This window comes from Emydura macquarii, unplaced genomic scaffold, assembly GCF_026122565.2.
Source record: "Emydura macquarii macquarii isolate MOO-44397 ecotype Brisbane River unplaced genomic scaffold, CSIRO-AGI_Emac_v2 contig_1253, whole genome shotgun sequence".
NCBI classification, from domain to species: domain Eukaryota; kingdom Metazoa; phylum Chordata; order Testudines; family Chelidae; genus Emydura; species Emydura macquarii.
The window spans coordinates 73,647,043-73,672,500 of record NW_027131390.1 but is presented as its reverse complement, the minus strand read 5'-3'; the positions used below and the strand labels follow the sequence as shown (position 1 = coordinate 73,672,500).

At 37.9% G+C, this 25,458-nt stretch overlaps 1 protein-coding gene across 1 annotated transcript in view; it reads right to left on the bottom strand.

The window, feature by feature from the left end:
• The window catches only part of OLA1 (Obg like ATPase 1), a 177,476-nt gene that overhangs the window by 8,792 nt on the left and 143,226 nt on the right, over window positions 1–25,458 (bottom strand). The window lies entirely within an intron of this gene.

Here is a 25,458-nt window from a genome sequence, read left to right as displayed (position 1 = left end):
CTTAATGGTTCACCCTCCTATCACAAAACAATTATGTTTTTGTAAAAACTAGTGCATAGGTTCATAAATTACTAGTACATTTAAATAAATACAAGACCATTAAAATTATTTAACTAACTAAAAGTGTAAGCACATCCGTGATTACAAATATTATATATTAGAGATTCAGTGAAGATATTCACAAATTACTTGAAAAGGATTATGTCTTTGTAATGTTATTTTCATGGCAATATTTTAGACTAGGCTGTTATTCTTTCCATTAACACCTCACATGCTCAGAAAATAAACCTATCAGATATGGTGTCTCGGAAATAGTCTTGAGATCTAAAGTGTAGAATTCAATATAGCTTTATGGGTGCTATGGATGTCTCAGACCTAACGTACCCACGTAACATAAGGTTTTTATGCTTGCCGAGTTCTTATTCTTAATCCCCTAATCTCCCAGATTTAGACTAAGGTTTTAACAGCTATTATGGTAAAGTGCTTTGAAAGTGTGGCCTGCAATCCTTTAAAATAATCAATGCAAATGTCACTTCAGGAAAAAAATGAACTAAACCACAAGTTCATCAACACACATTTGTCAGAGAAAATAGCAGGGGATCAGAGCTATTATGAGATTAAGTGCATGGCCCACTGAGTAGGGTTTTAGATGGGACAAAGAATATAAAAGTTCACTCAATAGTTTTCACACGTTTGTTATATAAGGCTGCTCTTCTATCATTTACTTATGGAAATACCTATCAGTAGTTTTTAATTCTCATTATACAAATCTTTTCCCCTTCAGTTATCCAGTGAAAATAGTGTGGTAGCAAAGACTGATATTGGGACAGCGTTGCCTTCTTAAGTATCTAAACCAAAAACCACACCAACTAGTTCACGTTTCTGAAACCTCATGGGACATTTAACCCCAGAGCAGCAACACTTCTCAAACTGACATTTTAGGTAACACAAGTTATTAAACTATTTGTATATCGAAAATCGCAACTTATCAATACTGGCCTTTTACTCAAAGGAATACCTAGAAATCACAGCTGTACTTCAAAGGGTGTACATTTATTTTGTTTAAAAAGTAAACAATTAATATTCTGGCTTTTATACTAGTGAGATAATGTACCATGTGACCAAGTGAAAGAAAAGCATGAACCGTATAAACAAAAGGAAGTGAAATTTATGTTAAAATGATGTCTAAAATCAGATACAAATTTTGTTTGGTAAATAATGGTCATCATAACTCATAAACTAAGAACTGTTGTGGAACAACAAGATAAGAAATAATTACTTTGGATAAAACACCAATTCAGAATAATAATAGTCCTACACTGTCATTTTAACAGCTTTTTCTATTGAGTCCTTAGAGGGATTATTTGCATTCCTCAGGTATTCTATTGTACAATTCAGATGAATAAAGACTTACAAATCATTTCTCTACCGCCAGTGAGAGACTTTGATCCAGTGAATACACCATTGTACCTTAACTATAATTGGCAAAAATCCTGACAGTGTAGAGCATCACAAGCTTAATAACAAAGGGGAATATCTCAAAGTGTTGACAGATGATCTTCATAATGCAGAAGCAGAGCTGGTACATTTTAGCAATAAATGAGCACTGAGGTCTAAAGGTCTCTGAAGTGACTGACATCAGACCTGCTACAGCCTTGCTAAAAGAATATGGAACTGCATCACACTCTGTAGAGACAGTTAGGTTCTCTGTCTGTGCTTCACTTTTGTGACTTTCAATGTCACAGGAAATACTAAAAAGAAACACTGAGGAATTTCCCTAACGCTGACCAAAACAGACTACTCAAATAAAGAGTACCAAAAGCATAAAACTCTGAACTCTTTTTAACAATATATTGGTGACTAATAACGTAATCAAATCAATCAATCCATCAAGGCAAGAATTAAAATGTTCAACTTAACTTTCCTACTTGGCATAGGAAACCATCAAAGAAAACAAAACTCCATTTAAAAACTGTTTTGATACTAACAATCAATGCCAACTTCTACATTTCTTTGAGCACATTATTGTTACAGGAACATACTGGAAACGTCTATAAAAAGATGAGAACATATTACTTATTTGGAATTGTGCTAAGGTAAGCAAATCCTAGAGAATTTCTCCAACCAGTTAATATTATACTCAACAGAAAGAAAGAACAATTTTCTTTATAGTTTGTTTAGCTTACAGAAACACTATCAACTTAAAAATTGCCGTTGTCTGAATTTTTTAAAAAACTGCTACTGTAACACCTAAAATAACTAAGTGAAAGAAACAAGAAAAAAACTTATTTCCTCCAACTTTGCTTACTTTGTGCATTTGGCAGCACTATGTGAAACTAATTATGCAGTTTTGCCTGTAGAGTCAGTTTCTCTGTCTGTGTGGGTCTATCATAAGTAACTGGAGAGATAAAAATATTTCAATAGGAAATTGTAATTGTACAACAACCAACATTTAGCAGTAGGATTTAGGGGCAGCTGTAGTGCCTGAGACTAGTTTTAACTTATTTTTTAAAATGTATTTTCAAGTTGATAGTGTGTCCCTTTAAACACAGTAACAGAAAACTATGTTATACCAAATATAATATTTAGCTATTTCATATATTTTTCCACATGTGCCAAATGCTGTATTATATACAAATTGAAGCTCTCATCGGCATTAACTTTGCGAGAATGAAAAAGTGGCATATTTTTAAAAACAATGAAAATTGTCTATGCTGCTAAAAATAATGAGAGAGAAGAAGGGTACGGATGAGCTGAAACTGTGGAAAGACCTGGTATGTAGAACCTACTGTAAACTAAACACTTTCTGCCCTCTTTGGTGTATCATAAGCAGAATAATAGTGATATGCTATAACAATATCATGGGACAAAATCTTAAAATATTTTTTCCTCAAAAAATGGAAAAGGAGATTTTTGGAACTACTTGTAAACTGCATTTCTTTGAAGTCTCCCAAAAATTGGAAGCTGGGTTGCTCTTTTGCTTAATCAGAGCCTCAGATCCACAAATCAAATAGCAGAAAATTTGGTAGCTTTTCCTCCCTCAGATAGGAACTCATCTTCACTAATTTGTTGATACTTTCCTTAGCAGGACCCCAACTCTGACCATAGTTTAAAACTTAAACAATGAACAAAAAAAAAAGAATTTCCAAGTAGGATGCCATAAATACAATTTACAAGTAGGATCATATTTCCCCTCTGTGCTCAGGGATCTTCATCAAAAAGTGGGTTTTGTCTACCCAGATTGGACAGGACCTTGTTGGAATATTCTTAGACTACATTCCTGATCCTACACCTGGAAGCTGCTTTGGAGGAATATTAACATTGTGAAGATATGTACTGAGTACTAAGAGGCCATTCAGCCGATTTCCTCCACTGACGCAGATTCTCTGTGCCCAGCAGGTGGCCACATTCTGAGAGCAGCGAGCTCTATCACTTAGGACAAAGAGATGCCCTTTGTTACAGATGCTTCCTTAACTCGTACTTGAATCTATTTAGCAATGATTGAATGAGAAAACTTTTATAGGGGCAGAATACAGGACCAACAGGAAGCACAAGACCCTGAATTCTTCAACGATCTAGGTAAAATGTCAGGGTCCAATCATCATCTAGAGAATGACAACCCTTGTCTGAAGCTGACCAAGTCAAAAGGAAGGAAGCTTGATATCCAGATTCTTAAGGGATTTGGGATTAATCTGGGGAAAATAGCAGAGAACTGTACAAAAGTTTACTATCATTATGGACAAAGGGGTTCCAGCAGAAGAGGGTCGCTAGCTCTGCCATTCCCTGCAATGGAGGTAATGGCAACCAGAAAGATCAATTTTACTGAGAGCCAAAACAAGGATACTGATGCCAGAGACTCCAAGTGAGAAGTACACACTCTGTTCAGCACCACCTACCAAATCCATGGAGGACCAATCCACATTTAAACAAAATCTGTTCAGCTGTCCTAGAAAAATCTGGTTTAAGGGGCAAGAACCCACTGAGCATCTTTCATGTTGCTGAACCTTGCCTTTCTCAGCCTATAGTGACATGCCTACCTAGCAATATCTAAAAAATATCAAGATCTGAGGAATACCACACACTAAAGACTTTCAAACCCCAGCCTTGCAACCGGCCTGAAAAGGTATCCTAGATACCTCTAGCAGACCCAAGAATGTCCTGACACACAACTGGAAGCCATTAGAATCAACATTCCTCCATCCACTTCTTTCTAAGGATCCCTGAGAGAAGGGCAAGAGAGGAGAAAGCATCCAAAAAGAGCCCCATACAAAACAGCTGATGAAGACTGTTTCTATTGACCAGGAACAAAGTCTCTAAATCTGGTGCAGAATTTTGGCAATTTCTGGTTCTGTGAAGAACAAAGAGATCCCCTTCAGGTGTCCACCCATTCAAGCAAACAGACTGAATGACAATTCAACCAATCCACCTTCAAGTTAAAAGTTCCTGCCAGGTAAGTGATCATGTCCCTGAACTAGAAAATAAGGTTAGTCTCATTGTTCTTAGATTGAGACACTTGACGTGTGCCTTCATTTCTGGTCTGTACCACATCCTCTAGGCATTTCTGGATAGGAGAATTTCACCAGTGATGGTCCACTGAGGTTCTTGAGAGGGCATGTCATTCAATAAATTCTCTGGCAGTTCCAGCCAACAGAGGGATTTGACTGACTGCCATATTGAGAATACATGGACACCTAAAACTAGTTTGACTAGTGGTTCCATTGATTCAGGAGCACTCTTGACAGCAGTTCTGCAAAGATGATCATGATTCCCAGTATCTGGAATACTTGATGGGTTCATTTGGTCTGCATCTCCCTGAACTTCTTCGCAATATAAACTTTTCCACTCTCTCCTGTGAAAAGAAGGCTACCCTGATATTAATGTTAAAGACAACTCAGACACATATAGACTGAAAAACTCTCGTATTCGTTGATAAAGAGTTAAAAGAAACAAAGTAAGAAGGGGAGACATTTCTGAGAAGCTGAATGATTTCTCTGCATCAATCTTCACCACAGAGGATGTTGGGGAGACACCTATGCTGGATCTATACTGGATACCTATACTGGATCTGTTTCATTGGCCATTTAAGCTGCGGCTTGACAAAGCCCTGGCTGGGATGATTTAGCTAAGGTTAGCCCTGCTTTGAGCAGGGGGTTGGACTAGATGACCTCCTGAGGTCCCTTCCAACTCTAATATTCTATGATTCTATGAGATGAGGTATTTTCAGATATTGCGGTGTCAGATGTAAAGCTGCTGGAGCAAACCGATAACTTAAAAAGCAACAAGTCATCAAACCCATATCATAAACATCAATGAGTTCTGAATGAGTTTAAGTGGCTGATCTGCTAACAAATATATGCAATGTCATTAAAATCAGACACTGTTCCAGATAATTGGAAATGTTGTCCCTATATTTAAAAAAAGCTCTGGGCACAAACTGGAGAATGAGAAACCTGTAAGCCTTACACTTGTATCTAGAAAACTGGTTGAAGTGAAACTAAAAACGTAGGTCTAACCAGCATGGTTTCTGCAAAGGAAAACTGTGTTTCACTAATCTTAGATTTCTTTGAACATGTCAAAGTAGCAGAGAAAGAAAAATCAGTTTACAATTTATTTAGATTTCCAAATGGCCTTTGACAAGGTCCCATACAGGCAGCAAAAAAAGGCTAAGTAGTCATGGGGTGAGAAGCAAAGTACTAGACTCTTGTTTGAAACAACACCTTGTAAGAGCAACTGCAGCTTCTGAGCAACATTTTCCCTGGGAACACTTTCTCTGCTATGAATTGTTGACACTACCCATAACAGCAACAACCGCTTAGGAACAACATAGCAAAAGTGTACAGATATGTTGCTACTAATGAGTGTCTACTGTATTGCTTCAGAAACTGTCTTGGAGACAGAAAGCAAAGAGTAGGATTAAATGGTCAGTTTTCATCATACCAATGGTTAACAGTTGGATGCCTCAAGGTTCTAGTCTAGGTCAGTGTTATTTAATGTATTTATTAATTATTTGGAAAGGGGCCAGTCAATAGTGAGATAACAAAATTTGCAGAGGACACAAAATTATTTAGGGTAGTCAGGCCTAGTCGGGACCGTGAACAAGTTCAGAAAAGCCTAGATAAGCTAGTTAAATGGGCAATGTGATGACACATGCATTCAACATCAATAAATGCAAAGCAATACACAGTTGAGGAAAATAATTAAATTACTCAGACGTCTCACGGGGTTCTAAATTAACAATATAAACTCAAGAAAGAGACTTGGAGCCTGTTTACACTTACTTCCGGGATTCGGTGGCAGTCGACTGGAGTTACGCAAGCTACGCAAAAAACTTGCATAACTCCGGTCAAATTCTGTGGTTCCCGTTGGCGCACCGTCTTTACTGCACTGCGCCGACGGGAACCGTGTTCCTGTCGACACAGCGCTACGCTACTTGTGGAGGTGGTCCTAATATGTCAATTTCTGGATCGACTGAGCGGGTCTTCACTGACCGCTCAGTCGATCCAGAGAAATCGATCTGACGGTGAATTTGCTGCCGTCAGTGTAGACTTAGCCTTGGGTGTCAATGTAGACAACTCAATGAAGACCTCTGTTCAATGTGCAGCTGCAAAAAAAAGCAAAGGGTCAGGATGGATAAGGAAAAGGATGGTGAATAATAAAGAGAATATTATAATGCTTTTTATAAATCAATCATGGAACCTTGTCTATGGAAGTACTGGTTACCTCATCTCAAAAAGGATACTGCAGAACTAGAGAGGGTTTAGAGCAGAGTGATGAGAATGTTCCAGGGCGTGGAGAAAACTCATTCGGAGATCAAAAGACAGGGATTCTTTACATTAGAAAAGAGATGAATAAGAAGGGACATGACAAAAGTATATAAAATAATGAATGGTCTACAGAAGACAGAACCAAAGTTCCTAATCTACCTGTCTCATAACACAAGAGTAAGTGGCCATTTGACAAAATCAGAAGACGGGAAATCCGAAACTGATAAAAGGAAATATTTTTCCATTCAACATATAATTAATATGGGGAACTCACTGTTGCCACAAACTTTACAAGATTCTAAAGAGGACTGGACATTCATATGCATAGCAAGAAGATCCAGAGACGTTATATTAATGATAAAAATATTGTGGAACAGATATCAAACCTCATCCTTCAAGGCTTAGCCAATCTCCAACTATTCAAGATCAAGATAAGATCTAATCTGGGGAACAGATTACCCCACATCTACCTACCTTCCCTCTCAATCTGCCGGGCGCTGTTGGAGATAGGATACTGGACTAAATGGACCTTGGGATCTAATCCAGAATGAGAATTCCTGTGTTCCTAGAAGCCTAGCAAGGAGAAAATTGCTCACAAGGCTGACTGACAATTTGGGGCTTTTATGAGCCAGTCATCTGGATAAATATTCATTTGAAATTTTGGTGACCGACAGCTGCAGATACCAATACCAGGATCTTTGAAGAGACTTCAAGTGTTGATGCTAGGCCAAAGTGAATTAATTACTAAAAATGTTGAGGATCAATGGAAAATTGTCAGAATCTGATGAGATGGAGTGGTGAGCACATGGAAGTTGGCAATGTGAAAAATCAACGAACTGAGGAAGTCTCCTGGCTAGAGAGCAGCTATGCAATGAATGGAATACTTATTATTTTGAAGTGCTTGCAGATGATGGAAGAATTGAGCCACTTGAAATTTAAGAACTACTGCATTTCTCCTGATCATTTGGGAGATGCAAATGACAAGGAGTAAATTCTAAAAAAAAAAAAAAAAAATCACTGATCCTCTGAAACTGGTTTGCTTGGATCTCTACTGTGTGCTCCAGGGCCCTGGCCATGACTTCCCTTTTTCCTGATGGGATGGGATAAGTGAACACATAAATCCACTTTAAGGTGAAGAAGAAATTACACCTCAGTGCTGTCTGTCAGGCAGTGATAACGGGAAGTGGAGCACAGAGAACAGAGTCAGCCTATGACCATTTGTCCAGATAGCTTCCTTCCCATCCCATCTCAGACGGGGGAGGAAAAAAAGGAGACCAGGCACAATTGCTGGAAAGATACTCCTTTCAGTGGGGAACATGTCAGCCTACATGCAAAGCCCTGTTTGTCCCAAAAATGGGAAGGAGAAAAGAGACATCCTGTTCGATGCTGGTTTTTTGGAAGGCCGGCTTTTAAAACCACACAAAAAGTAGATTGGATATGAATAGAGGTTTAAACTGACATATTTTATCAGAAACAAAACATTTAGAAAATTAATTCTAAAAAATTTCCCAGTGTGGGGCACTCTGCCAAAAATACCTGCAATCTGGAACAGTTTCAAAAAGTTACTATTTTTGGTCTTGTCTTCCTTTCCATCCAACTGACTATTCAGTCCTGCCATAATGGTCCTGCCATTTTCTGAAGCCTAAATCAGTTTTACTCAAGACAGTGCTTCTTTGTTAATAAATGACAAGGGGTATTATCTAGGAAGGGATACACATTTCTTTTCTATTGTCCCATCTGTTTTGTTTTCCCTTTCCTTTTTCTTCCTAGATATTTCATATCTTCTCTTCCTTCCTCTACCTACTGTTCTCTTTTTGTTATTTTCCTCTCACTCCATTCACTGCTATTCTTCCTCTCTTCTTTGCCCCTTCCTTAGAACTTCTAAAATTAGACCTTAGAACAACTGTCAGCATATTACAACAGGAAAGCCATCTCCTAACAATAAGAGATGCAGCATTATCTAGTGGATAGGACAATGAACTGGGAGTAAGGAGACCTGGGTAGTCCCAGCTCTGCCACTGACCTGATGTGTCATCTTGAGCAAGTTGTTTCACCTATCTGTGTCACTGTTTCCCCTCACCCTTTGTCTATCTTGTCCATTTAGACTAAGTTCTGCAGAGCAGTGATTGTCTCTTACTCTGTACTTGTATAGTTTTTAGCACAATGAAGCCCACTCTTGGTAGGGGCCTCTACATTCTATCACAATACAAAGAAAGAGGAAACACTATCAGCATCTCATGTCATATCACACTAGGCTGTGATTCCTGTATCTAGTTACCCAGCATCTGATTAGGATTGCCACCCATATGCAACCTCACAGAAATAGATCTTTTCCAAGTCACAAGAAAAAATATTGGGGCACATGAAAATTAAGTTAAGATTTCAACTAGAAATCTAGATATGCCACCAAAACAGAAGAACTTTACTGATATGATGTCCAAGATGGTAGAAGATTTTTATGGCTTTCTGCTTTTCTGGTATAGTCATTTGCCTGGGAAAATTTAAGGGAAAGGATACTAATTATCTGTACAATAAAAGTATCATGTAAACCCTAAAAATAAATGAGGGCTTACTAAAGATCTAGCACTTCACTTCCAAGTTTTTACTGACTGGGCAACTTTATACTGGGAATACTTTTTTACATTTCATACTAACCAATGGTATAGATTTGACTTATCAAGCAACATTAAACTTGCTTAGCAGGTGCAATAGGTAGGAAGTCTGAAATACTAAGATTGCAGGAGGCTAACTGAAAAATTGAAGACAGACATTGAAGACATTGTTGGACACAACACTTTTCTAACTAAGAACACTGAAGACTTATTATAAAACAAAGAAATTAAACTGATGACCTGAAAAACAGTCTGAGACTAAGAAACATCAGGATGGTTGGAATACATAAAGGCATAGGGACTGAAGAATCCAGGATGTTTTTTTCCACACCACAATGGGTTTGTGAAGCTACTGATAATGAAGGATTTTGAATTTGCTCTACAATGCGTCTCTCTCTATCCCAGAAAAAATACCCGTTACTCAAACAGTAATGAAAACTGCAGTCTTTTTCGTGCAGGCCAAATACATGCTGTCAGGCAGAAGGCCTGCAGTCTCTTGTGTCCTTTTTTGGATACCTCTACAGGTATAAAATCTTACCTACACTAGGAAAATTCCACATTGCTGTCAATGGATATCAGTAATGGGCACAACTAAACTGGTGCTGAACACAGTTTAACTGCAAACCATGTTCAATCAGAGCAAACCACGTTCAACATGTTTCAGAAAGCATGGTTAAAATTGGCTTGGAGCAGAAGTGTTGAGGATGGCAAAGTAATATCTTACTGTACATAATTTCCTTCTATTTCCTATCATTAGATAAAGATTTAAACTGGTGAATTTTGCATGAGTTCAAAAAAGATGATTTACTATTATATATCATTCTGTTAAGGACAGACATTTTCTGAAAATAATCTGATAAAAACATAGGCATAAAAGATGATACATTAACACAAAGGGTATTTAATCTAAATCACAGAAGACAATCATGCAAAGACATGATCTCTGAGGTATATGCAATAGGCCAGTAGTATGGATCCATATTCAATGTTCAGGAATACATTATGGTATGACAAGATTTTCTTAATCTATTTTTAGACAATCTTTGGACGTATGAGCTTCTTCAATGCCATTTTGAAAATTTTGCTCCTTTGAGTCAGGTAAAAAAAATAAGCCTTACACAAAAAAGTAGGACAATTTATATAAACTCAGTGACTGAAAAATGTCTCAAACTAAATAGTCATATAACAAGGAACTAAAGATACGTATCTTGTATGGTTCATCTAAAGAAGAGCTCTGTGTAAGCTTGAAAGCTTGTCTCGCTCACCAACAGAAGTTGGTCAATAAAAGATACTATCTCATCCACATGAAATACACAACATGAGGTATGTACACACTGACGGCAGCAATTAAAACACCTCCTCAAAAGGCGCAGTGCTGCATTGACAGGAATGCATTTCCTGTCAGCACAGCGCAGTGGAGACAGTGCGCTAAAGGGAAGTTACGAAGTCAAAGTTATGAAGTCTGCATAGCTTGCGTAACTCCCATCGACTACTGCTGAATTTCCGGATAAGTGTAGACTAGGCCATAGAACATTACCTTATGTTCACTCCACAAGATCCGATTCCCTCCCCACCCATTACCCACATACACACCAACATAGAAATAATTTCATATTGCCTAATCCAAGATATGGTCTACATAAAACTCCCAAGTAATAAAATAAATATATACTGACAACTCTAGAAACAAGACACTACATTTAAAGAGCAATTAGGTATATATTGCCATTAGTGCAAATTAAAAACCTGCAATGAGTAAAACAAATTCAGACGAATACATGATGTGTTTTGTCCTAGAGTAGTAGATTAATTTAATAAGAATGGCCATAGTGGGTCAGACCAATGGTCCATCTAGCCCAGTATCCAGCTGTCTTCAGTAGCTGTCTTCTGACAGCGGCCAATGTCAGATGCCATGAAAGGACTAAACGGAACAACACAATCACAGTGATATCACTGAATGATCCATCCTATGTTGTCCACTCCCAGTCAGAGGCTTAGAGACACCCAGAGCATGTGATTGCATCCCTGACCATCTTGGCTAACAGCCACTGACAAACCTATCCTCCAAGAACTTTTAACCCAGTTATATTTTTGACCTTTCACAACATCTCCTGGCAACGTGTTCCACAGGTTGACTGTGTGTTGTGTGAGGAAGTACTTCCTTCTGTTAGTTTTAAACTTGCTGCTTATTAATTATATTGGGTGACCCCAGGTTCTTGTATTACATGAAAGGGTAAATAATACTTCCTTATTCACTTTCTCCACACCATTCATGATTATATAGACCTCTATCACATTCCAACTTAGTCATCTTTTCCGAACTGAACAGTTCCAGTTCCTTTAATCTCTCCTCACATGGAAGCTATTCCATACCTGTAATCATTTGTTGCCCTTCTCTGTACCTTTTCTATTTCTAACCTATCTTTGTTGAGATGGGGTGACCAGACCCACATGCAGCATGCCAGGTGTGGGTATATCATGGATTTATATTGTGTCATTATGATACTTACTGTCTTATTATCTATCCCTTTCATAATAATTCCTAATATTGTTAGCTTTTTTGACTGCTGCTGCACATGAACATATGTTTTCAGAGAACTACCCACAAGGACTCCAAGATCACTTTCTTGAGTGTGAACAGCTAATTTAGACCCCACCATTTTGTATGTATAGTTGGAATCACGTTTTCCAATGAATTTATCATCATTGAACTTCATCTGCCATTTTGTTGCCCATCCAGTTTTGTGAAATCCAAAAAAATGGGCCAGATTTTCCCTACTGGATTTGAGTACAGAATCTACCTTGTTTGCACAGAATAGGGGTAGATGGTTTTTCAACATCCCTGCTCTACCCCCTGCCATATTACCTTAAGTGTGGAGTCCTCTAAACTATGGAATACCATTTAAATCTTCCCCACCGCTATTGATGCCAGTACCGCCAACTTTAACTAATTAACCATAGCTAATTAAAGATTGAGACAGATCTTCCAAAATGCGATTGAAAATTAAATGATTCGATTGAAAACCATGATATTTTAAAAATTTATTAAAATTTGGATTCTTTTATATACCTTCTGGTGTGAGCTTTTACTTTTCATCTGGGTCATATTTTCAAGCTTTTGTCCACAACCACGTGGACTAGAAACTCTTTTATTTAAAGAAAGGTTCAAGAAAAGAAAGCTGAATAAGCCACATGATCTCAGAGGCTGGGCTTTTAAGAAAAATATCAAATATCATGAAAATCTTGGAGGATGGAATCTGGTTCTTAAAAAACCCTACTTAGTAACAAGAAGTACATAAGTACAGTATATTGTTCTTTGGAAGTTTCATGTTAAAATACGTGATCTCCAAATAACTGATACATGAACCTACATGTACCAAAACTAGCTAAATGCTTAAAATCGAGGTGACATTGTCAATAATTCACTGCACTTTACCAAAATATTGTATAACTTTATGAAATATAGAAATGTGTATGGTTATGAGAGTGTCGCAGAGTTCAAGTAAAGCAAATTAGGGATGAATGTAGCCTGAATAGTTAGCCAGATATCTGAGAGTCCTTGTTTTTGCAGTGTAAATCAGACTCTGATTAGCACAGTAGCTTGTGACCTAATTAATAAAACATATTAACATTTATGTAAGTCAGTAGAAAACAAGCCGACCCAACATGTAAATACACATTTAAATACTTTATAAGTATGTATTATACCTTATGTAATATTAAACTTATGCCTCAGATGAAAGACTTCATTAGTTTGCAAAGGAGTCCTTGAAAATTTACCAGTCAATGCACAAAAATCTATTTATCCACCTTTACCAAGATGAAGGAAAATATTAATATTTTAGTCAACTATTTAAAAAAAGTATTTGTCCCAGGAGAATGGTGAATAGTATTTTTGCAAGAGTGTGACATAAAAGGCTATTTAGACTATTATTTGAAAGTTCATTGTTCACTTTAAAGATTGTAATGCTTCTTCTAAATATTAAAGAACTTTTATGGCTAAAAATGGAATGATGACATAACCATTATTACTGTTAAAAGTCAATACCCCTAAATTTGTGTATGTATGCATACATGTACATAATATTTAAAAATCCATTTTATGAATACAAAACTAAAGCTCAACTTACCATAAAACAATCTATTATTATCTAAAATTGAAAGTCTTATTAATGACTGTATTAAACATTCCCCTTAACATTATATTAATGGCAAATAATATTTGATTGAAAACAAATGAAATCTTTAGGCTGTGTTTCTTCTAATGTCTGTTTTATCATTTAAAATAAGATGCACCCAGATATAAGACAACATGAATCTCAAATCATTCTAAAATGTAAGATCCTTCAATAAGCTGCATGACATGGCCCCTGAAACCATTCTTTTAAATAGAAAATCAAGAATGTAAGCCTAAAAACACTAATTCATGTTCAGCGTCTCTACTGACTAACAAAGGAAAGGCTCCACGTATGGAGGCATACATGACAGTTGTCAACATAAATGAAAATGTTCATGAATTAAAAAAACAGTCTGTTCAAAAAGCTAATTATAATATTGCTATCAATTGCTAGCTTGCACTTACAAATTTTCTATATCATATAAATGTATTGTTTTTGATGTTCCTCTGTAGATAAACATCACATCATTTCATTTTCTTAAAGTAGCTCAAATCTCCAGATAAGATATAGTTAATGGATATCAATTGTTTTAAAGTTCAAGTGGAACAGAAAGTCTACTAAATGACAGTTTAAGACAATATGAAAATATAAAGTTAAAAGAACATTATTTAGATTGCCAAGTCAAGCACTCAAAAGTCAGGAAGTGCCAAATTTATAGCTGCCCATGCAAACTTAGTTCTGCCCTCTTGAGCATCTATCCTGTGCACTGAATGTGGCAGGGGTCCAGCTGAAAAAAATGTACTTGATCATGAAATGAAAAGATTATCAGAATGCATACTCACAACGTGGCAGCACAGTTAAATTAACTTAAAAGTTAAACAAACTTAAAACTTAAACAGTTCAATTAACTTCCTTTCAGATGTTTGGGTACTGTTAAAATACTGCCAATTTGTTAAAAAACTACACTGTATGAGGAATATGTGAATCTCAAAGCCAAATCAAAACCAATTATCAACAGAACACTCATAAGAACTTCTAAGGGAAGACTATTTCCATACCAAATTTAAACTTTTGCCCCCAGAGATTTTAGTTTGGGAGCTGTTAAAAATATTTCAATAATTCTTCTAATTAATGAAAAAAGTATTACTATTATTTTTACTTGTCACTCAAAAGCAGCAAAATGTTTGTTCTGCTCAAACTTTAAAAAAATTTCATAATTGACCAGAGACTCAGGTTTTGAAAATGTCAGCCCAACAGGCCAAAACTTCAGAAAGATATATGTAGCTAAAAAAGATTATAATGGTAACAAAGCAACAGTTATAATATATATGAGGGAGAGAGGACCAGATGGTTTGTGGCAGTTTAGGTGTTTTATTGAGATCTCATTTATAGGAGACATGAAGTTATTTACTGTAGCACATGGGGTTTATGTTTACAAATGTGAGGATTATGAAATAACATTGGAGTGGACAGGGCTATGTTTGTTTATTGTTGGCTTGTTTCAAGATAAATCAGTTATGTAATGTTGATGATATATGCTGTTTATGCAATGACTTCGATTTTCAGTGCATTTAAGAAATACTAACATGATAAAGCATGTACAGTTGCTTATTTATGTTTCTCCTACCACTCTGAACTTCGAGCATTTAAACAGGAAATATGGTTAGTTGGTCCGAGCACAGGACTGGGAGCCAGAAATCTTGTGTCACACTAAATTTTTCCCTCTGTGATTCTGTATAACCGTAAGCCTCTCTGGCACAAACTCCCCATCTCTGCTAATGCCAATGCAGCAATACCAGTGTAAGCAAATCTCCTGCAGCTGTTTAAACCTGCTTTGAGCAGGGTCACTCAACGCAGTGTTAAAAGTGGTGCCATGGAGCATCATATGCTAATGATTCCACTGTTGCTACCACGGGTGGAGTTACATCAGTGTTAACAGAATGAAAGACTCCAGCATAGACACAGCCTGTGGGCTGGGCAACTCATTTACCTTTTCTGCTTCAGTTTCCCTGACTGTATAGGGATAATACTTAAATAATTACATATGTGAAATGGGTGGTGGGAAGAGCTATTAGTGAGCATTTATGTAGCACTTTTCATCTTTAAAAACATTAAATATTAAAAAGCAGGTTCACAAAGTATTCAAATGCACTATATGTGTCAGCTAACTACATACAAGTGTCCTAATTAAATTAATGTAAATTAATTAAATTACTTATGCTCTCATTTGATGTATGGGAATATGGATGAAAAACAGATTTCTCTGACATCTTTACAAGAGCCTAGAAGAGCAAAAAATGTAAATGGGTTTTGTGGCTCTTCTGCTAACGGCTGCTTTGTTAGCAGCAGAGCAGAGCAAGCATGGAAGTCGATGTATGACAATATATTCATAGGGGAAATGCAAATTTCCACTGGTTCGGGACTCTATTGAACTGAGATAGCCTTTGGCAGGACCAGAGAATCCCACTTACCAAAAGAACATAGTTTGATTAGTCCTGATAAGGACTGCTCACCACCTGTCATATTATAATGGTAGTTCAAATTTGATTTTATCAGTCATTCAAAACAAGAGTGAATTTACATTAATAGTATGCTAGACAGCAGTTACAGATTATCTGTAACCCAACCTGCTGTGGTATTCTACAAACTACCATGGTTACCAGAAAATCTCTTGTCAAAAATTCAGCATTTGCAGATTGCTGAACTTCAAATGAAACCACTGGAAATCACCTCATAATGTAAAAAACTTTCCTCTTTTTATAAAAAAAGTCTTGTACAACACTGAATTGGAAGCTTACAGCCAAAAGCAGATAATTGTATATTATTCATATATAAAAATATTTGCTGTTAAATAGTTACAGTTCCCCAATGCATACCTAACAGAAAAACACAAAAGCAAGAAAGTTAAAAGTTAAGCCACCTAACTGTCCTTACTCTTCACTCTTCCACCCACAGACACACACCGGATCACTACCACATCAGTTATGTGCCACGAACCACACCTAACCTTGACTCTGCCCATGTAGTGATGACATATTATTATATCCTCTTTTTCACTGTTTCAGCCTGAGCTACTCTATCAGTCAGATGTAAAGTCTGTTCCTGCATTTCTACTGATTGTGAGAGGTACTGAATGAAATGAAGTGATTTATGCTTTAAATTTTGGATGTTCACCTGTAATTCTTATGAAACATAAGAATACCTCCTACTAGCATTTCTGTTGGTGCCATTCATATTATCCTTGTCAACTCCATCTGTATGTGCTCTCTGATCAGAAGTTATTTAGAATCAGCATATTACCAAGCTATCTTACAACCAGTTTAGGAATTAGATGTATTAAAACAGACCCTTTCACACATATATGCCAAGATGCTGGTTCATGTTTTTGTCATATTATCTCTTGACTATACCTTACTTTACCTTGCCTCAATGGGCCTGATTTATGTTTGGTGTAAGCTGCATAGTTCCAAATGAAGTTAATAGAGTTATGAAAATTTACATCAGCTGATCTGCCCCAATGTGTTATGCTAACTGTAAAAGACATTCATTCAAGGATGGCAGAGATAAGGCTGTAGTGTGTGGTGGCAAAGGCAAGGTGCATATATGTGAGTGGAGGGATAGAGAATACATATTGCCAGGTGCTTTAATTTTTCATTTCCTTGCTTTTATGACAGATATATTATGTGTTTAGCAATATTAATATTTGTTTCCAGTAGCATCTATCCAGTAGGTACTTTCCACACAGTTAAGGAAGAATGGTTCCTGACCTGCACAGCCCAAAATCTAAGGACACAGCCAGACAAGTAGACAAAAATTAGAGGCAAACGGGCAACATGCTTTTTTCTTACTTTTTACTTACAATACATGTCAACAAGATTGACTGTAGTCAGCACAACAGAAGTGGGCATGGATGTGGGAAGGAGCAGAGTGAAAGAGGCTTGTGGAAGGGAGGATTCCATGTCTCCCTCCCTTAAGTTTGCGCTGCCCTTCTCTCTACAGCCATAACACTTCCCTAACATCAGACTCTAGCATTAGCTCAGTGCCCTTCCTGCCACTTTGGTCCTTCCTTCTCTCATCAACATACTGCACGAAGGGCCCCATCCAACACAGCTCCCCCTTCAAGCCCACCGAGAGGTAGCCTTGGTCCCCAGCTCTACCATACTTTTTGATCATTTGAACAGTGGACAATTTGTTCAGGATTACGTGGAAGGGGCACTGGGCTAATCTGACGGCTACAGGGACAGCATGGAGTTTATAAGGGCTGTGGTGGTGAGTGCCCAGGCATCAGTATCTAGAGACCATAAAGCTTTGCTGTCTCAGAGTTGAGACACTGGGCTCCCACTCCAGTCCAGGCATACTGGACAGCCCTATATTCCCACACACCCAATCCTCTCCTCCCCTGTACACAAGCTTCTTCAAACATCCTGCTGGACCACCATCTCTTTGCTTACTTCCCATGCTTCTATCACAAAGTTGTTCACCCTCCCAAAGACAGCATACATAGCTGCACACTCCTTGTCCTGTGTCTCTGGTGGCCATATGGGATGACCAACTGTGTGGTGGTGACAGAGAAGAGCTGCACTCAAGTTTACCTTTTAGAAGTTTTCTTCACAACTATGGCTAAAAAGATAGTAATTAAAAGCTTAGGCATTCACACAAAAGTTGTATTATTTTAAAGTTAGAATCTGATGTAGTTAAGTTGGTGCAAGCCCCATCACAACATACCATGGCAATGAGTTCCACAGGTTAACTGTGCACTGTGTGAAAGAGTACTTCCTCTTGTATTAAACATGCTGCCTATTAATTTCATTGGGTGATCCTTGGGTTTTATATTATGGAAAAAAATAACATTCACTTTCTCCACACCATTAATGATTTTATAGACCTCTGTCATACCTGCCCTTAGTTGTCTCTTTCCTAACGTGAACGGCCCTAATTTTTTTAGCCACTCCTCATATGGAAGCCATTTCATACCCTTGATTACCCTTCAGTCGTATCCTTGTAGCCCTTCTCTGAACCTTTTCCAATTCTACTATATCCTTTTGAAAAGAGGCAACCAAAACTGGACACAGTATTCAAATTGTCATTTTATATAGTGGCATAATGATATTTTCTGTCTTATGTTCTATCCTTTCCTAATAGTCCTTAACATTACGTTTGACTACTGCAGCACTGAGTGGAAGTTTTCAGAAAATTATCCATGGTGACTTCAAGACCTATTTAGAATTCATATATGTGTAGTTTGGATTATTTTTTCCAATGTTTATTACTTTGCATATATTGATGCTGAATTTCATCTGCCATTTTGTTGCCCAGTCACCCAGTTCTGTGAGATTCCACCCCATGAGTCTCTGCAGTCAGCTTTGGACGTAAATATCTTGAATAATTTTGTATCAGCAAACTTTTCCACTTCATTGTTCGCTCTCTTTTCCAGATTAATGAAAAAGTTGAACAGCACAGGTCCTAGTATAGATCCTTGGGGGACCCCGCTGTTTAACTCTCGCAGTTGTGAAAACTGACCATTTATTCCTACCCTTTGCTTCCTATCTTTTATCTTCCATGAGAAGACCATCCCTCTTATCCGATGACTACTTCATTTCCTTAAGGCCCTTGTCAGAGGCTTTCTGAAAATTCATGTACTTCGTATTGACTGGATCAGTCTTATCCACATGTCTGTAGACACCTTCTAGGAATTCTAATACACTGGTCAGGCAGGTATTCCCTTTACAAAAGCAGTGTTGACTCTTCCCCAACAAATCTTGTTTATCTATGTGTCTGATAATTTCACTCTTTGGAGCCCTTTAAAAAAAACTGGCATTACATTAGCTATCTTCCAGTCATCTGGTAGTGAGGTTTGTTTCAGAGATATCTTGAATACAGTTAGGTAATATAAAGAGCAGTAATTTTTAAGATTCATTTTTAAAATTTGAATAATGTGATTTATACCTGAGAAATTCTCAGACTGTGTGTAGGTTTGGTGTTCATGAGGACAATGGCTTTTTAGCTACAAAGGTTAGCTTTTAGCAAGGCTGTTTGCTACAGAGGACTTACCAGGAAAAAATTTTAACAGGCCCTCAAACCAATTTACCTGTAAAAAACTGAATCACTGAAGAGAGTTAAATTTTTACACTCAGATAATGTGCTGTAATTTTGGAGAAGACATGCAAAACAAAACAGATGATCCCTGCTTTAAGTTAAAAGCACAATGCCACCTTATCTATATCACTTAGCCAGTCCCCCCATAATATTAATTGAGAGGAAAATTATCTATCACGGACTTTTTAAGGCTGCTCTTGAAATGTGTTTTCCTTTCTGTTACCTCCTTTTTAAATTTTAGTAGACATTGTTCTAGCACTTCATCAAGTGAAAAGGCTATTGGTAAGACTAGATCTCAGGATGTTACTGTTATTACCCATTTCAGTTTTCTGTAGTATGGGCAATGTCAGAATATTTTTTCTTCTTTTTTCTGGCCTGTAGAGTAGTTTTTCTGATTTATTCCTAAAACGGGTGAATTTCTTCTCAGACAAAACCAGATAACATTTTTTGTTCACTTTAAAACAAAGCCAGGGCTTCAAACAAAGAGTGTAGATGATCTGGATTGTACAAAGGTCTCAATCTTCTTCAGGGACAAAGATGGCATTAATATGCTTCACATATGGAACAGCAGACTACTGAAAGTTGTGGGGAAACCATAAGAAGTTTATGCTTTAGAGAGGGCAATACAAGTATTAGGAAGTATTATCTATGTTGAAAGAATACTTTCTGCAGGATAACAGAATACAGTCTCATTTGTGGAATTTGATTTTGCATATTTATAAATATTGAAAAGCTATATTCAGACTGTAGAGTTATACATATAATTTGTAAGAACGGTAAATTGTTTGAAACATAAAATAGAAAAAGGCCACTTCATGATTATAATCCACAGTCTGAAATGCAATAAGAAAAATAGTTACTAACCTTTCATAGCTGCTGTTTGAGATGTGTTGCACATATCTATTCTACTCTTTGTGTGTGTCCTGTCACCACACAGTTGCCAGAAATTTTTCCTTCAGTTGGAGCTGCTCGAGTACCCTTTGCTGTTGCATGCACCCAATATATAGGGCTCTGCCGACCCCAAACCTCCCCACTGCCTTCTTTCCAGGAAGTCCAATGTAAAGGGGTAGGATGCTTGGGTTGTGGAATACTCACGTGCAACAAATCTTGAAGAACAAAGTTACAGAAGGTTAGTGACTGTTTTTTCTTCTTTGAGTGACTCCCAAGCAGTCAGACAGAGGGATCAGAGTTCATGTACACAGACTGTAATATAGCTTGACCAAATTTGGCATCATCTCCTGAGTATTGGGTGATGGTGCAATGGGAGGAGAAAGTGTACACAGATGACCAGGCAGCTGTTTTACAAATGTTCAGGGTAGGGATTTGTGTTAGGAATGCTGCTGAGGATGCTTGCACTCTTGGGGACTGAGCAGTCAGCTTGTCTGGTGGTGAAATATCTGCCAGATCTTAACAAGTGCAGATACAAGAAGTAGTCTGAGATGAAATTCTTTCTGACGAGATTAGAAGACCTTTCATTCTGTCCACTATAGCCACAAATATTTGGGTGGAATGCCAAAAGTTCTTGGTCATGTGTAGGGAGAGTGACAATGCTTTTCTGACGACCAAGGTGTTAATTTGTTACTCATCCCTATTTTTTGTGGTTCTGGGTAAAATAGACATAAGTAAATTGATTAATTGTTATGCAAATATGAAACTACCTTAGGAGAGAAAACGTGGATGAGGGCATATGTACACAATCTTTGAAGACGACTCTTACGGTGGATTAGATATGAGGACACGCAGTTCGGAGACCCTTCTGGCAGATGTGATAGCAATTAGGAAAAATACTTTCTATGAAAGGTGTAGTAAGGAGCATGTTGCTAAAGACTCAAATGGTGGTCCCGTAAGCTTAGACAAAATTAAGTTCAAGTCCCAAGGGAGAATGGGCTCCCTTAATTCAGGGCACAATTTTTCCAGGCCTTTAAGGAATCTAATTACGTAATTAGAAAAAAAGAACAGGTATCCGTTCAAGGGTGGAAAGCTGATATTGTGCCAGATGAATGAATTGGCAAGACTAAGATCTGACAAGCCCAGACACAGAACCACTTCTGTTTTGACAGGTAAATGGCCCTGGCAGAGAGCTTCCTGCTATTTAATAAGATCTGGAGAATTTACTCCAGGCGTGCCTGCTCTTTGAGATTTAACCATGGTGCTTCTAGGCTGTTAAATGAAGGGTTGCAAGATTGGGTGGAGCAGTTGACTATGGTACTTAAAGATCAAATCTGGGTATAATGGGAGTGAGACTGGAGTTGCCTCTGAGGGGTTCAGTAGAGTGGAGAACCAGTACTGGGGGGCTACACTGGGACTATTAATATAACCTAGGTGTGATCCCACTTGATCTTTAGCAGCACTCTGTGTAGGAGTGAAGACTGGAGAAAAAGCATAGTAAAGCTTTACTGTCCAGGGTAGCAGGAAGGTATCTGTGATGGAGCCTTGACTGTGGCTTTGCAGGGAGCAGAACTGGTGACATTTCATTTCTGTTGTACTTATCTGCAAATAGGTCTATTTAGGGAGTGCGCCCCCCGATGGATAATGCATCTGGTTACATCCAGATGAAGAGAGCACTTGTGTTGACTGGAAAAAAAAACCTGCTCAGGCAATGTTAGCTTGTTCTGCATCCCTGGAAGATAACAGACCTTGAGGTTTACTGAATGGGCTATGAAAAATTCCCACAGTTGAATTGCTTCCTGACACAGGAAGGATAAACAAGTTCCTTCCTGCCTGTTGAAGTAAAACATTGCTGCAGTGTTTGTTGTTTGTAAGAACAAACAGGTTTCTCCTCCAGGTGTGAGGTTGGAAAGCTTGACAGGCAAGCTGAATTGCCCTCAGCTCTCTGATGTTGGTATTAAAGGCGAGCTCCATCAAGGACCAAAGACCCTGCGAGTTCAAAGGGGCCCCAACTGAGCTCCCCACTCTAGAGCCAACATGTCTGAGATCAGAGTCACTGATGGTTTAGGGTGGAGGAAGGGAATCCTGCACAAAACACTTAGAGGATCCAATTCAGCAAAATTAGTAACAATGAAGGTACCAAGAGCACAGTATCCAGATGAAGATTGCTTGGGGAGTACACTGAGACCAGCCATATCTGTAGGGGTCTGAGGTGCATCCTCACGTGCTGTACTGCATATGTGCATGGGGCCATGTGCCCTCAGAGCCTCATACACAGTGCCAAACTGTTGTGATAGGATGAATCTTGAGGTCTGTCAAAAGAGATCAAATAGATTGGAATCTCGCCTGTGGGAATAATGCTCTTCCCTGGGTAGAGTGCAACACAGGTGCTATAAACACTATCTTTCACACTGGGCAAAGGATAAACTTATCTGCATTGAACAGCAAGGCTAAGGCCTTGAAAGTTAACTGAATGAGTTGAACTCTGGATATAACCAAAGCTTTGGACCGGGAGTCAACTAAAAGTTGTCCAGGTGAAGGGAAGACCTGCACTCTCAGTCTCAGGAGGAATGCTGCTACCACAGCCATACATTGTGAACACCCAAGGAGCAGCACACAGGCCGAATGGAAGCATTTATGAACTGGTCATGTGAGTGCACAGATAATGCATGAACGAGTAATGTGAGTGCTTCACTATGAATCTGAGGAACTTTCTGTGCCCTTGGTATATCAACACATGGAAGCAGATGTCTCCTAAATCGAGGGCAGTGTACCAATTTCCAGACAGAATAACGGATGCCACGGTGACCATGCAAAACTGGTTCTTTGAGATAGTTGTTGAGCTGATGCAAGTCTGAGACCTCCTTTTGGCTTTCAGGATTAAGAAATAATGGAAGTAGAAACCCTTCCCTCTTAAATTCCGCAGAACCTCCTCGATGGCTCCCACCGGAAGGAGAAAAGTTTCTGGTGACTGTGCATGGGGACTGCGCACACCAGGAGTGGAATGCACATGTGAAATCACTCAAAGGAGAAAAGGAAAAAAAATATTTTCATAAAACGAGCAGCTTCAAACTGAAGCCATAGGCTATAAAAATTCCCACAGCCCTAAAGGTATTTTATGTTAATGAGGGCAAATAGAGTATACCAACGTATCCAATAACCTAACTGCAGATACACTGTCACCACCCACAAGAAAAAAAGTGAACTGAAAACAATGATCAGCATTCTGGAAGGCTAGTTAAATCACCACCTACAAATATACCAACCTATGACTTCTTGCTCTCAGGAAGGTACATGTGAACACAATATTTCAATACAACCATCATACCATTGGTTCATCAAGAGCAGTGGCTCCTCTTCGACCAGAGGACAGTGAGGCTTCAGTGAGATGGACAACAAACACCTTAGTGAATAATTATGGAAGTGTCCACTTATAGGGAACTTTCTCCCTAGCCACTGCTAGGTAGTGACTGGCTTATGCCCAGAAACATGAGAATATGTTTTAAAGGAATAGACATCTTAACTAACATGACTCTGGATTTTTCTAACTAAAATAATATTTCATTTAAAAAAAAAATCTTACTCTGCTGTTGGCTGGAATAGTTTTAAATATATTGCTTTCCCTTTCATTGAATTAATCTTTTGTTCATGTATAATGAAGAATGGTAAATAGGACTACCTAATTTATCTTGTCTAATTTGTTATTTTGGGTACCTGTCATATTCCTTCCCACTGTCTCCTAATTAACCTAAACAGTAGTGCTAGTCAACAAACCAGTCACAATTTTGTGGGGAGTTTTTTGTTTTTATAAAGTCATAGAAAAATTTCAACCAGTTCTACAGTTGGCAAAAAAAAATCCCAAGAACCTTTGATGACGAGTTCTGGGGTTTCCTTTTCTGTCAAATCAAATTTTAAAAATTAAACATTTTGTTGAAAACTCACAATTCAGGAAATTCCTACCAGCTCTATTAAAGAGTCTCAATCTGTCATTCTCTCTTCATATTGCTGTCTTTCAAAGCCTTTAATGATTTTCCTTGCCTGTTTCTCAACATCTTCTATATCTACTATATCTTTTGTGATAGAGTAGCATTGCAGGTGAGGACATACCATCAATTTACACACTTGCTTTATAATATTTTCAGTATTATTTTCCAATCCTTATGTATCTCAACAATTTGTTTGCTTTTTTTAAGCATTGCTGCTTAGTGAGTAAATGTAGGTCCCAATCTAACTTAAGCAGGTAATTAAAGCAGGTTATGTATTAAACTACAATTTACATGCCTAAAGTTATGCACATGTTTAAGTGTTTTGCTGGACCAGCACCTTAAAATCTAGCAATTACTATGGCTGGTTCAAATTACTCCTACTGTACCTTACCTTGCATTTGTCAAAAATTAAATTTCATCTGCCATTTTGTTACCCATTAACCTAGTTTTGTTAGGTGTGTCTGAAATTCCAAGAAGTCTTTTCTAGACATGTCTAACCTAAACAGCCAGGCACCCAGAAAATGAGGAACGTACAATTAGTGAACCTGTGAAAAGTTTGGTTTTAGGTGACTGGACTAGCATGACACAGGAACTTATTGGCAAAGGCAATAAGAGAATCCAGTTCTCCAGGACAGCATTCAAATGCCTTAACCATGAGACCATTCTTTCCTCTTTCTGCAATCTTTTGCCTCATTCACTACACATCTTCCAGTTCCCCTCTGGATCACTAATTTTTTACCTCTGACATCACCCCATTCCTGTATTTTTTTTTTTTTTTTTAATTTGGCATCCCCCATAATCAATTGATGATTGTGTCCAGTGGTTCCTTCCCTTAACTGAGGCAATTTTCTCTGCTTTGGGACAATTACCAATTCTTCTTTTAACCAAAAAATGATGACTAAAGTTAATTTTCAAAAACAACAAGTCTGCCTCACAAGGGTCCACTGCACTTGAGCCTTCAAAGAGAGGCTGGTTCAAAAAAGTTAACTAATTT